Source organism: Musa acuminata, chromosome BXJ2-1, assembly GCF_036884655.1.
Source record: "Musa acuminata AAA Group cultivar baxijiao chromosome BXJ2-1, Cavendish_Baxijiao_AAA, whole genome shotgun sequence".
In the NCBI taxonomy this organism is placed as follows: domain Eukaryota; kingdom Viridiplantae; phylum Streptophyta; class Magnoliopsida; order Zingiberales; family Musaceae; genus Musa; species Musa acuminata.
Window position 1 is genome coordinate 28,420,518 of NC_088338.1, and position 14,562 is coordinate 28,435,079.

General features: G+C 41.4%; 5 non-coding genes and 1 pseudogene across 5 annotated transcripts; all 6 read left to right on the plus strand.

Annotated features, from left to right (window-relative positions):
- The first annotated feature begins 28 nt into the window (after window positions 1-28).
- Window positions 29-147, plus strand: LOC135601089 (5S ribosomal RNA). The gene has a single exon (XR_010483393.1). It is a non-coding gene; the product is annotated as a 5S ribosomal RNA (ribosomal RNA).
- A 350-nt stretch (window positions 148-497) lies between these two features.
- Window positions 498-616, plus strand: LOC135600698 (5S ribosomal RNA). The gene has a single exon (XR_010483014.1). It is a non-coding gene; the product is annotated as a 5S ribosomal RNA (ribosomal RNA).
- Window positions 617-966: 350 nt separating this feature from the next.
- LOC135599754 (5S ribosomal RNA) lies at window positions 967-1,085 on the plus strand. The gene has a single exon (XR_010482097.1). It is a non-coding gene; the product is annotated as a 5S ribosomal RNA (ribosomal RNA).
- Window positions 1,086-1,435: 350 nt separating this feature from the next.
- Window positions 1,436-1,554, plus strand: LOC135599856 (5S ribosomal RNA). Its single transcript, XR_010482197.1, has one exon. It is a non-coding gene; the product is annotated as a 5S ribosomal RNA (ribosomal RNA).
- Window positions 1,555-1,904: 350 nt separating this feature from the next.
- Window positions 1,905-2,023, plus strand: LOC135599553 (5S ribosomal RNA). The gene has a single exon (XR_010481907.1). It is a non-coding gene; the product is annotated as a 5S ribosomal RNA (ribosomal RNA).
- A 350-nt stretch (window positions 2,024-2,373) lies between these two features.
- Window positions 2,374-2,492, plus strand: LOC135602479 (5S ribosomal RNA; annotated as a pseudogene).
- Window positions 2,493-14,562: the final 12,070 nt, after the last annotated feature.

Sequence of the window (14,562 nt, forward strand, 5' to 3'; positions counted from 1 at the left end):
CATAGGCGAGGGACGAAGCACGCGAAACGGGTGCGATAATGCTAGCACTAAATCACCGGATCCCATCAAAACTCCGAAATTAAGCATGCTTGGGCCAGAGTAGTACTAGGATGGGTGACCCCCTGGGAAGTCCTCGTGTTGCACTCCTTTTGGCGTCCCGGGATATGAAACATCTCACGTAGACCTCCGAGACGATTGTTTTGGGGCTGGGAATTTTTCATGACTGCTATGCAGTCAGTATCGAGGGGATCAGAGAGAATTTTCCGGATTGGGGTCACAATAGCGATTCCGAGATCGTTGTAGAAAGTGCCGATGGTTTCGGCACGCGCTTGCCGTGACCGATACGCAGTCGTCGGGCTAGGGCTCGGAGAGAGCTTGTGATAGGGATTTCGTGAATGTTCGAGAAAGCGCCGACGGTTTTGTGACGGGCAAGAGGCTCCATACGTTGATGCGCCGACCGCGACGAGCACATTGGCGAGGGACGAAGCACGCGAAAAGGGTGCGATAATGCCAGCACTAAATCATCGGATCCCATCAGAACTCCGAAGTTAAGCGGGCTTGGGCTGGAGTAGAACTAGGATGGGTGACCCCCTGGGAAGTCCTCGTGTTGCACTCCTTTTTGCGTCCCGGGATATGGAACATCTCACGTAGACCTCCGAGACGATATTTTTGGGGCTGGAAATTTTCCGTGACCGATACGTATTCAGTATCGAGGGGCTCGGAGAGAGCTTTCTGGATTGGGGTCACAATAGCGATTCCGAGATCGTTCTAGAAAGTGCCGTTGGTTTCGGCACACGCTTGCCGTGACCGATACGCAGTCGTCGGGCTAGGGCTCGGAGAGAGCTTGCAATAGGGATTTTGTGAACGTTCGAGAAAGCGCCGATGATTTCGTGTTGGGCAAGAGGCTCCGGACGTTGATGCGCCGACCGCGACGTGCACATAGGCGAGGGACGAAGCACGCGAAACGGGTGTGATAATGCCAGCACTAAATCACCGGATCCCATCAGAACTCCGAAATTAAGCGTGCTTGGGCCAAAGTAGTACTAGGATGGGTGACCCCCTGGGAAGTCCTCGTGTTGCACTCCTTTTTGCGTCCCGGGATACGAAACATCTCACGTAGACCTCCGAGACGATTGTTTTGGGGCTGGGAATTTTTCGTGACCGCTACACAGTCAGTATCGAGGGGATCGGAGAGAATTTTCCGGATTGGGGTCGCAATAGCGATTCCGATATCGTTCTAGAAAGTGCCGATGGTTTCGGCACGCGCTTGCCGTGACCGATACGCAGTCGTCGGGCTAGGGCTCGGAGAGAGCTTGTGATAGGGATTTCGTGAACGTTCGAGAAAGCGTCGACGGTTTTGTGACAGGCAAGAGGCTCCGGACGTTGATGCGCCGACCGCGACGAGCACATTGGCGAGGGACGAAGCACGCGAAACGGGTGCGATAATGCCAGCACTAAATCACCGGATCCCATCAGAACTCCGAAGTTAAGCGGGCTTGGGCCAGAGTAGAACTAGGATGGGTGACCCCCTGGGAAGTTCTCGTGTTGCACTCCTTTTTGCGTCCCGGGATATGGAACATCTCACGTAGACCTCCGAGACGATATTTTTGGGGCTGGGAATTTTCCGTGACCGATACGTATTCAGTATCGAGGGGCTCGGAGAGAGCTTTCCGGATTGGGGTCGCAATAACGATTCGGAGATCGTTCTAGAAAGTGCTATTGGTTTCGGCACACGCTTGCCGTGACCGATACGCAGTCGTCGGGCTACGACTCGGAGAGAGCTTGCAAAAGGGATTTCGTGAACATTCGAGAAAGCGCCGACGGTTTCGTGACGGGCAAGAGGCTCCGGACGTTGATGCGCCGACCATGATGTTCACATAGGCGAGGGACGAAGCACGCGAAACAGGTGCGATAATGCCAGCACTAAATCACCGGATCTCATAAGAACTCCGAAGTTAAGCGTGCTTGGGCCAGAGTAGTACTAGGATGGGTTACCCCCTGGGAAGTCCTCGTGTTGCACTCCTTTTTGCCTCCCGAGATACGAAACATCTCCCGTAGAGCTCCGAGACGATTGTTTTGGGTCTCGGAATTTGCCGTGACCGCTACGCTGTCAGTATCGAGGGGCTCGGAGAGAGCTTTCCGGATTGGGGTCGCAATAGCGATTCCGAGATCATTCTAGAAAGTGCCAATGGTTTCGGCACGCGCTTGCCGTGACCGATACGCAATCGTCGGGCTAGGGCTCGGAGAGAGCTTGCAATAGGGATTTCGTGAACGTTCGAGAAAGCGCCGACGGTTTCGTGACGGGCAAGAGGCTCCGGACGTTGATGCGCCGACCGTAACGTGCACATAGGCGAAGGACGAAGCACGTGAAACAGGTGCGATAATGCCAGCACAAAATCACCGGATCCCATTAGAACTCCAAAGTTAAGCGTGCTTGGGCCAGAGTAGAACTAGGATGGGTGAGCCCCTGGGAAGTCCTTGTGTTGCACTCCTTTTTGCATCCCGGGATACGAAACATGTCACGTAGACCTCCGAGACGATATTTTTGGGGCTGGGAATTTTCCGTGACCGATATGTATTCAGTATCGAGGGGCTCGGAGAGAGCTTTCCGGATTGGGATCACAATAGCGATTCCGAGATCGTTCTAGAAAGTGCCGATGGTTTCGGCACGTGCTCGCCATGACCGATACGCAATCGTCGAGCTAGGGCTCGGAGAGAGCTTTGTTAGGATCGAGAGCACTAAGAGGGCTCGGTGAATTAGTGCAGCGGAAAACTTTTGGCGATTAAAATCGAAAGCTACGTTCAAACGATAAAAACAACTTCTGTATGAAAGTTGATACTAATCAATGTTAATGTCAAACTAAGCAGGCAGTTTGCAGCTATGATGAAAACCAGAATATCGGCGTAAACTGAAATTCGAAGTTCGTACGAAGAAACTGATTTACGTCTAAATGCTGATTCGTAAATCACTTGATTAGATAAGACGCAGTTTAAGCAGGAGTATAAAGGTAGTGTCCAGTATTGGTAAAGCTCAAAACGTAAATGCAATCTGCAATATGATGATCATACGAAAAAGCAGATTTACGTCTAAACGCATATTTACGTCTAAACGCAGATTTACGTCTAAACGTTGAAACTTGTTTGTAAAATCGCAGAGGGCAGTAACTATTGAGAAGTTTGCAGTGAAGGTAAAATGCTTAAAGGAAATGCGAACCGAGATTTAGAGTGGTTTGGTTAATCTTGACCTACTCCACTTTTGGCTTCCTCCACCGATGAGGTCACCGACGTCAACTAGAGGCCTTCATTCAATAGGCGAAGGCCAACCACCTTCTTACAGATTCACTCCTTTTGACGGGCTTAGGAGACAACCCTTACAGAAGTTTTCTCTCCTCTCTTTACAACTCAAACTTTGAAGAACAGAAAGAGGAGAACTAGCAGTTTTGAGCTCTAAGAACCATAGAAAGACAGCAAGATTTCGAGTGTGTGTTCTGTGCTTTCAGTGCTGAATGGGTGGGGTATTTATAGGCCCCAACCCAGTTCAAATTTGGAGCTCAAATCTGTCAATTCCCGGAATTCCGGGATCAGGCGGTTGCACCTCCTGACTGGGGCGTTTGCACCGCCTGGCAGAGCTCGAAGACTGAGCCTCTGGACGGTGCCACCTCTGTCAGGGGCGGTTGCACCTCTCTGCCAGAGCTCGAAGACCGAGCTCAAGTGGTTGCACCGCCTGACTAGGGAGGTTGCACCGCCTGGCAAAGCTCGAAACTTGAGCTCTGGCGGTGCTACCTCTTGGCAGAAGAGGTTGCACCGCCCAGTCTCGCTCGAAGACTGAGCCCGGGGCGGTGCCACCTCTTGGCTGGGGCGGTCGCACCTCCCAGTCTCGCTGGGAGACATAGCCTGGGCGGTGCTACCTCCTGGCTTGGGCGGTTGCACCTCCCACAGCAATCAGGGTCCGAATGGGTTGATCCATTCGGCCCAATTTGATTCTTTCAGGGGCCCAATTGCCCCAAGATTAAGCTAATGGGATCACCTCCCATTTCTAACTTAATTAATGTGCTAACTACGATTATTTCCTAAGACATATTCTGCAGCTTGCTCCGGTGCGTCAATCGCTTCTTCCGGCGAGTTTCCGGTGAACTTCCGTCGATCATCCGATGAACCCTCGGTGATCCTCCTGCGGACTTCCGGCAAACTCCTGGACTTGCGACGATCCACTTGGCAAGTTCCGACGAGCTCCTTTGGCAAGCTTCTGGACTTCTCGGATTTGTTCCCGCAAACCCTCTAACGACTGTACGAACTTCCGTCGAGCTCTCGAACTCCCAACGTGATCATTGTCATGACTCCGGCGCAACTCATACTGCATGTCTTACTTTCATCGTAGTTAATCCTGCACATGTAAAACAGAAACTTCGATCGAGACAATTAATCCTAAGCAATTAACCAAGTTGTCCAACATGTCATTGGTCCCTCGACGCTTCGTCCGATTCTTTGACGCATCGTCCTTTTCTGCAGCCTATTGCCCAATCGGCCAGTTGACTCCGCAACTCCGATATCCTTGGCACAATACCCGCTCTTCTTGGCCCGATGCCCGAGTCCACGGCCCGAAGCCTTCTGTCGATACGTCGACCGATCCACCGGCCCGACGTCCAATCTTCTGACATGTTCCTTCGGCCCAACATGATTTTCCTGCTTTAATTGTCTCATCCTGATCGAGGCATCCTGCGTCACTCAAAATGCAGATTAAATCATAAACATATATCAAGTAGTTTCATCATCAAAATACGAGATTCAACAATCTCCCCCTTTTTTATGATGACAACCACTTGATGACGGAGTTAAACTTAACTCCCGGAGTTTAAACAAACTCCCCCTATCAATATGCCATATTGATAGAAACTCTTAGATTCAAAAATTTAAGCAACATGTCATCATAGTCGGAGGTAACCTTGACTCCCAGAGTTTAAACAAACTCCCCCTATCAATATGCCATATTGATAGAAACTCTTGGATTCAAAAATCCAAGCAACATGTCATCATAAACTTATGCATAACATGTCATGTCATCAACATACTTCTCCCCCTTTGTCATCAAAAAAATGGAGAAGTACCACAATCAAGTTTTTGTGATATAAGTTTAACTCATTGCATGAAAAACATAATATCTATTGTTATCATCATGCAAGTTTGCTATCATCAAATGGTAAGATATCAACATGTAAAATTGCGATTCAAGTTCTTGATATCTTGACATGATATGACATTCATAGCACCTATGTTAGGATCGGAGCGGCACTAAGAGGGGGGGGGTGAATTAGTGCAGCGGATTAAAACTTCGATTTTAATCAAAATCTTTCGTACGTTAAGAACGAAACTTGAGAAATTTAACTTGAAGGCGTATTCTTGAAGTTGCGCAACAAGAGTAATAAGGAACTAAAGCAGTAAGAAGATTTGCAGTAATGTAAATGACAATAATAAAGAGCAAACCAGATATTACGCCGATTTTTAGAGTGGTTCGGTCAAATGACCTACTCCACTTGCGAGGCCCCTCTTCGATGAGGCTCCCACCTTCCACTAGCAAGTCTCTTGAAATGGAAGGGTAAACACCCCTCTTACAACCTTTTACAAGCAGCTCAACCTCTTACAAATTTTCAATAAGAAAGAAGGAGGAGAACTCTCTAGCAAATTGAAAACAAGACTTGCTAAGACTTTCTAAGACTTTTCTCTCAATCAAAATGCTTCTCAAAAGTTGTAACCTCAGCTGAGATTTGAGGGGTATTTATAGGCCTCAAGAGGATTCAAATTTTGGGCTCCAAAATTTGAATTTTCTTAGGGTTTCCGGTGCTGGAGGTGCCACCGCCCAACCAGGCGGTGCCACCGCCCAGCGCTCGGGTGCTGGACGGTGCAACCGCCCAGCCAAGGAGGTGTCACCGCCCATCTTGGCGGTGCCACCGCCTACAGTGTTTTCAGCCCAACTACAATGTTTTCAGCCACTAGTTGGGCTTCAATCTTGGCTCTCTAGTTCGCTGGTTTAGCTTAATTTTTAGCTTAAACCAACTCTGACTTTGGGCCCAGTCGGCCCCTAACCAGGATATAGGATTATCTCTTAATCCTAATCCTAATTACAAGTGAACTACATAACAAAAACACATCCTAAGCAAGCTTTCAACCGCGAACGTCGAGTCTTGTTTCGGCGAGCTTTCCGACGAACTTCTTCCGACGGACTCCCATCAAGCTCCCGATCTTGTGATGACTTTAACGAGTAGCTGAGCCTTCTCGGTGATCTCCGTGAACCTCCGACGATCTCTTCGGCGAACTTCCGATAGGTTCCCGATTTCTTCTCGGTTGGTTCCGACAGCATCTCCGACGATTCTTCGGACTCTTAAACGTCCATCGATCTTGACTCCGGCATTCTTGCTTTGTGTTTTCTGGTTATCGTAGTTAATCCTGCACACTTAACTCAATAATATGGATTAGATCAATTAACCCATCAATTGATTTCATCATCAAAATCCGAGATTCAACAATCTCCCCCTTTTTGATGATGACAATCAATCGATGACGGAGTTAAACATAACTCCCCCTATCTATATGCCATATTATGAGAAGATAAAACACTTGAATTTCATCATTGAATTCAAGTATAAACCGATAAGCTCTAACCGTAGAACTTATCGTTATTCTCATTAAGCATAATGTAAATGCGAAACTTTGATGAAAATCTTTTTCAAGTCAAAAGATAAGAGACAAATTTTACTATGACAAGAGATAAAGATTTTCAACTTGAATTGCATGATTATACATTTTAGACATGCATTCAATATGATCAATCAATCTTACGATATTTTCAAGGATTTTGCAAGGCATATAAGATAATCATCGATCGATCACTTTTCTCAAGGATTTTGCAATTCATATTTTGTCATGCTATTAAGAATGATATAAGTCATCACTTTTCTCCCCCTTTGTCATCAACAAAAAGGAAAATGAGACTTGAAGCACATATTTTGTCATACAATGATTTTATCATTGAAAATTAAGTATGCAAAAATATTTACGCAGAGTTCATTTTAGAGGAAAATTCAGCATGCATTCATATTATCTAATCTCTTCTTTCTATGAATAATAGAAATTGTAGATGTATAAGAGAGATTGGGATAAAAAAATTCAAGTAGTAATTTCACGAAGTCAAGATCATAATTCGAATACAAACTCATTCAAATCGTCAAATTCATGAAAATCTCAACATTACTTTTTAATCATCACATAAGGCATTTAAAGAATTTTTGAAACATAGGAGAATGATGAATTTAAGCATACAATGTTTCAATCAAATTCAAGTCATGAATGCCAATACTTTCATATTTGTAAGTATCAATTCATGAATGCCAAAAGATATTATTTGTGATTCCAATTTTGCAAGATCAAGATTATGATTTAGATAAAACTTATTTAAATCAAATCGCTAACTTGAAATTCATAATCAAGTCATCAAAGTCGATTTCGAGATTTCACAACATGTCATATGGAATTTGAAGGAGAATGAGAGATGGAAAGAAGATGAAAAACTTTACGGAAAATCCAATCAAACAAGTTTATTGTCTAGGGACAATTTAACATACCTAATTCCCTTCTAATGAATTCAAATTGGTCTTCATTCAAGGCTTTTGTGAATATATCTGCTAATTGATGCTTTGTGTCAATGAATTCTAGAACAACATTATTGTTAAGGACATGATCGCGTATGAAATGATGCCTAACGTCGATGTGCTTAGTTCTAGAATGCTGAATTGGATTTTTAGTAAGGCATATGGCACTAGTATTATCGCATTTTATGGGAATATTTTCAAGGTGAATTCCATAGTCTTCTAATGTATTTTTCATCCAAATTACTTGTGCACAACATGCACTTGCAGCAATGTATTCGGCTTCCGCCGTAGATAGTGCAACTGAATTTTGTTTCTTGGAAGTCCAAGAAACAAGTGCATGTCCTAAAAATTGGCATGTTCCGGATGTACTTTTTCTATCTATCCTGCATCCGCCAAAATCGGCATCTGCATAAGCTATTAGATCAAAATTTTCAGATTTTGGACACCACAATCCTAAATTTGGAGTTCCTTTAAGATACCTAAATATTCTTTTAACACTCTTAAGATGAGATAATTTAGGATTAGATTGAAACCTAGCGCAAAGTCCTACACTAAACATAATATCCGGTCTAGTCGCAGTGAGGTAGAGTAGACTACCTATCATTCCCCTATATGTTTTTTGATCGAAACTTTCACCATTTTCATCCATATCTAACTTAGTCGCAGTACTCATAGGGGTGTTTATTGCTTTTGAATTATCCATGTTAAATCGTTTTAACAATTCTAATGTATATTTGGATTGGTTATGAAATATACCATCACTAAGTTGTTTGATTTGTAATCCCAAAAAGAAAGTTAATTCACCCATTAAACTCATTTCAAATTCAAGACTCATACATTTGGCAAATGATTCACATAGTGATTCATCCGAAGAGCCAAACACAATATCGTCAACATAAATTTGCACAATAAGAAAATTATTTTCAAAATATTTAATAAATAATGTAGTATCAACCTTGCCTTTGGTAAAATTATTTAAAATAAGAAAGGAACTAAGCCTTTCATACCAAGCTCTAGGAGCTTGTTTTAAGCCATAGAGAGCTTTAGTCAATTTGAATACATGATTAGGAAGAAGAGAATTTTCAAATCCGGGAGGTTGTTCGACAAATACTTCTTCGGAAATAAAACCATTCAAGAAAGCACTTTTAACATCCATTTGAAATAGTTTAAAATTATTACTACTAGCATAGGCAAGGAGCATCCTTATGGCTTCTAATCGAGCCACGGGAGCGAAGGTTTCTTCGTAATCGATACCTTCTTCTTGGTTGAAACCTTTGGCCACTAATCTAGCCTTGTTTCTAACCACGATACCATTTTCGTCTTGCTTGTTTCTAAAGACCCACTTAGTACCTATGACTAAGTGGTCACTTGGTCTAGGAACAAGCTTCCATACCTCATTCCTCTCAAATTGGTTCAATTCTTCTTGCATTGCAATGATCCAAAAATCATCTTTTAAGGCTTCGTCAATGCATTTAGGTTCAATTTGAGAAAGGAAAGCGGCGTTAGCACAGAAATTTTTGAAAGAAGAACGAGTTTGAACCCCTTTTGATGTATCTCCTATAATTTGCTCTTTTGGATGAGCATCTACATACTTCCATTCTTTTGGTAAAGAAATTTCGGAAGAAGATGCATTCAAATGGCTATTTTGAGGAGAGGGTTCATTTAAATTCAAATTATCAAAACCAAGATCATCATCAAAATCATTTTTCTTTAAATCGGAAATTTCATTAAAAACTACATGAATAGACTCTTCAATTACTAAAGTTCTTTTATTAAAAACCCGAAAAGCTTTAGAAACGGAAGAGTAACCAAGAAAGATGCCTTCATCGGATTTAGCATCAAATTTTCCTAAAGCATCCCTTTCATTTAAAATAAAGCATTTACAACCAAAAACTTTAAAATAGGAGATGTTTGGTTTTTTGTTATTCCATAATTCATAGGGAGTTTTGGATAAGGATGGTCTTATTAGGACTCTATTCATGATGTAGCAAGCCGTATTTACGACTTCGGCCCAAAAGTACTTAGGTAAACTATGTTCATTCAACATAGTTCTTGCCATTTCTTGTAGGTTTCTATTTTTCCTTTCAACTACTCCATTTTGTTGAGGATTTCTTGGAGTTGAGAAGTTGTGATTGTACCCATTACTTTCGTAAAAATTTTGAAAGTCACGGTTTTGGAATTCACCACCGTGATCACTCCGAATTGATGAAATCATGAAGCCTTTTTCGTTTTGAGTGAGTTTACAAAATTTAGAGAAACACTTGAAGCAATCACTTTTGTGAGCTAAGAAATAGGTCCAAGTGTATCTAGAGTAGTCATCCACAATCACAAAAGCATATTTGCTTCCACCTAGACTTGTTGTATCAATTGGTCCAAATAGGTCCAAATGGATCAATTGTAATGGTCTAGTAGTGCTAATTTGATTTTTTGGTTTGAAGCTTGTTTTTATTTGTTTGCCTAGTTGACATGCATCGCATACTTTGTCCTTAATAAACTTTATATTTGGAATTCCTCGTACTAATTCTTGAGATGAGATCTTAGATATTGTTTTCATGCTTGCATGGCCTAATCTCCTATGCCAAAGCCAAGCATCATCATTTATGACGGAGAAGCACATTTCATTACTTAGTTCATCAAGATTGATGGTATAGACATTATTTTGTTTTAAAGCAATCATAGTCATGTTATGATTTGGTTTTTCAATAATGCACATATTTGATTCAAATCTAACGATGTAACCTTTATCACATAGTTGACTAATACTCAAGAGATTATGTTTCAATCCATCAACTAGTAAGACATCATCAATGGAAAAATTAAATTTGTTACCAATAGTTCCCTTGCCAATGATTTTGTCCTTCTTGTTGTCTCCGAAGGTAACGTACCCTTCTTCTTTGCTAGTGAGCATAGAGAAATGAGATGGATCTCCAGTCATATGTCTTGAGCATCCACTATCGAGATACCATCTCTTGCTCCTAGCTTGTGGGTTTGTCTACAAAAGAGGATGATTTTTAGGTACCCATTTGATTTTGGGTGCCTCAAAAATTGACCCACTAACTTTGTTATTTATGATTGAATTCTTTATAGTTCCTTTAGGAACCCATATTAATTTTTGTGAACTAATTTTCCTAAATGGGCATTTGTAGGCAATATGTCCGGATTTGCAACAAAAGTTGCATTTCATATAAGAGGAAACATGTAATGTAGGTCCTTTTATGAAAGTGGTAGGATTTTGATGTAATCCTTTTACAAATCCAATTCCATTTCTATTTGCGATGTGACCCTTGTGTGCAAGGATCATATCTAATCCTTTGCTACCAACCTTAAACTTGTTTAAGGTTTCCTTAAGAAGCAAATTTTCATTTTTTATTGCTTCTAAGTGCTCACACTTAGAGCATGGAGGAGTTTGAAGACTATCAAACTTATCTTGTAGCAAAGCATGCTCTTTCTTTAAGATACTTAACTTCTTGCTAACAGTTCTACATTCATCAAATAATTCATGAAAAGCGATAGATAGTTCTTCAAAAGATAAATCTTCATTAAATAAATCACATACCTCTTCTCCTAACGCCATTAGCGCGTAATGAGCAACTTGCTCGGTGTTGGACTCCTCTTCTTCGGACGCGCTTGAATCATCCCATGTTGCCTTGAGCGCTTTCTTCTTTGATGTCCTCTTTTTGGCTTGAGGACAATCGTTCTTGTAGTGTCCCGGTTTTTTGCATTCATAGCAAATCACTTGGTCCTTCTTTTGTTCAAATTTATTTTTTACATTATTTTTAAGTTTGTTCTTTCTTAAATATTTTTTAAATTTTTGAGTCAAAAGTGCAATGTCATTGTCACTGTCCTCATCACTTGATATTCTTTTCAAGTGGTCTTCTTGTGATTTGAGTGCCATATCCTTCCTGTTCTTTGGAAGGGGGTTCTCAAGCTCGTCATGAGCTTGACATGTCATTTCGTAGGTCATTAGAGACCCAATGAGTTCTTCAAGAGGGAATGCTTTAAGGTCTTTGGCCTCTTGAATGGCCGTAACTTTTGGATCCCAACTTTTTGGAAGGGATCTTAAGATTTTAGTGACTAGTTCAAAATTAGAAAAACTTTTACCAAGAGCTTTGAGTCCATTGATGACATCCGTGAACCGGGTGTACATGTCTCCGATGGACTCACTTGGTTTCATCCGGAAAAGTTCGTAAGAATGCACAAGAATATTGATTTTGGACTCTTTCACTCGGCTAGTGCCTTCATGAGTGACCTCTAGAGTTCTCCAAATATCAAAAGCCGAGTCACACATCGAAATGCGATTAAATTCATTTTTGTCAAGTGCACAATATAAGGCATTCATAGCCTTTGCATTTAGAGAAAACATCTTCTTCTCCAAATCATTCCAATGGTTCATTGGAAGAGAAGAAATTTCAAATCCATTTTCGACTATGTGCCATAAATTCAAATCCAAAGAAAGTAAGAAAACTCTCATTCGAGTTTTCCAATAAGTGTAGTCCGTCCCATTGAAAAAGGGAGGACAAATGAGAGAGTGACCCTCTTGAAAGCCGTAAAGAGCCATTTCTATTTGGGTGTTAGACCAAGGTAGAAAAACGTGGCTCTGATACCACTTGTTAGGATCGGAGCGGCATTAAGAGGCGGGGGGTGAATTAGTGCAGCGGATTAAAACTTCGATTTTAATCAAAATCTTTCGTACGTTAAGAACGAAACTTGAGAAATTTAACTTGAAGGCGTATTCTTGAAGTTGCGCAACAAGAGTAATAAGGAACTAAAGCAGTAAGAAGATTTGCAGTAATGTAAATGACAATAATAAAGAGCAAACCAGAGATTACGCCGATTTTTAGAGTGGTTCGGTCAAATGACCTACTCCACTTGCGAGGCCCCTCTTCGATGAGGCTCCCACCTTCCACTAGCAAGTCTCTTGAAATGGAAGGGTAAACACCCCTCTTACAACCTTTTACAAGCAGCTCAACCTCTTACAAATTTTCAATAAGAAAGAAGGAGGAGAACTCTCTAGCAAATTGAAAACAAGACTTGCTAAGACTTTCTAAGACTTTTCTCTCAATCAAAATGCTTCTCAAAAGTTGTAACCTCAGCTGAGATTTGAGGGGTATTTATAGGCCTCAAGAGGATTCAAATTTTGGGCTCCAAAATTTGAATTTTCTTAGGGTTTCCGGTGTTGGAGGTGCCACCGCCCAACCAGGCGGTGCCACCGCCCAGCGCTCGGGTGCTGGACGGTGCAACCGCCCAGCCAAGGAGGTGTCACCGCCCAGCACTCGGGTGCTGGGCGGTGCCACTGCCCAGCTAGGCGGTGCCACCGCCTACAGTGTTTTCAGCCCAACTACAGTGTTTTCAGCCACTAGTTGGGCTTCAATCTTGGCTCTCTAGTTCGCTGGTTTAGCTTAATTTTTAGCCTAAACCAACTCTGACTTTGGGCCCAGTTGGCCCCTAACCAGGATATAGGATTATCTCTTAATCCTAATCCTAATTACAAGTGAACTACATAACAAAAACACATCCTAAGCAAGCTTTCAACCGCGAACGTCGAGTCTTGTTTCGGCGAGCTTTCCGACGAACTTCTTCCGACGGACTCCCATCAAGCTCCCGATCTTGTGATGACTTTAACGAGTAGCCGAGCCTTCTCGGTGATCTCCGTGAACCTCCGACGATCTCTTCGGCGAACTTCCGATAGGTTCCCGATTTCTTCTCGGTTGGTTCCGGCAGCATCTCCGACGATTCTTCGGACTCTTAAATGTCCATCGATCTTGACTCCGGTATTCTTGCTTTGTGTTTTCTGGTTATCGTAGTTAATCCTGCACACTTAACTCAATAATATGGATTAGATCAATTAACCCATCAATTGATTTCATCATCAAAATCCGAGATTCAACAACCTATTCATATAAATGCTACTTTTGATATCTCATCATAATATGGCATTCATAACATCTATTCATATTTTTCAAATATGGCACTCATAGTATCAATTTATATATTTCTCCCCCTTTGTCATCAACAACAAGGAGAACGATATAAGCAAATTTTAAATATAAGTGCGATGCCATAAGTTAGTTCATGTCATTTTCCAACAGTGAGTGATAGGATACCAATTATGCAAACATCTCGAGGAAAACATGACATGGAGATAGCTTTTATTGCTTCTTCCTTTTTATTTGTTATCTTTTTACATGAAGGAGGAAAGCCATATGTGAAGTTCAAATCGATAAGATATTAAAGCACACTTCATTTTTGCAAGGATTAAGATATGTAAGTGAGTCAAATCCTTGTATATAAAAATATCTTCCTTTTATAAGAGGGAATCATCAAATATGTTTCTCGAAAAATATTTTTCACATGATAAGTGCATTTGCTAGATGATTCCATATGTCAAAAATCAATGATGTGAATTAAACTTGATATGACATATGCTTGTTAAGTTCGGAAGAGGATAATGTATCAAGAAAATCCAATTGTTAGGATCAAGAAAATCCGAAAATGAAATTTGACACTTTCATACATTCGGACAGGGTTTTTCTAGAGATATTCAATTACAATCATGAGGGTAAAATATGCTTATTATCATGAAAATTTTTGTATTCAAGCACATAATTTCCAACATGTAATCATGGCAAGTAATTGTGTAAAATCATTATGGCAATCAAGTGATTTGATCATTCAATCAAAAAAGTCCGAAAAATAATTTTAACACGTTTAATCATTCGGACATATTTTTGCCATAGTTTTTCAAATATAATCATGAAGATAAGGCATGCTCATCATCATGGTAGTATGATAGCAAGTTTACCATATACAAGCTAGCAAAAAATTTTTACATTTTAAGGCCCGCAAGCTAGCAATTTTGAGATGTTCAAGAAAGCAACTCTTGCTTCTTGAAATATAAGTTTTGCTAGATGTGCAAGTT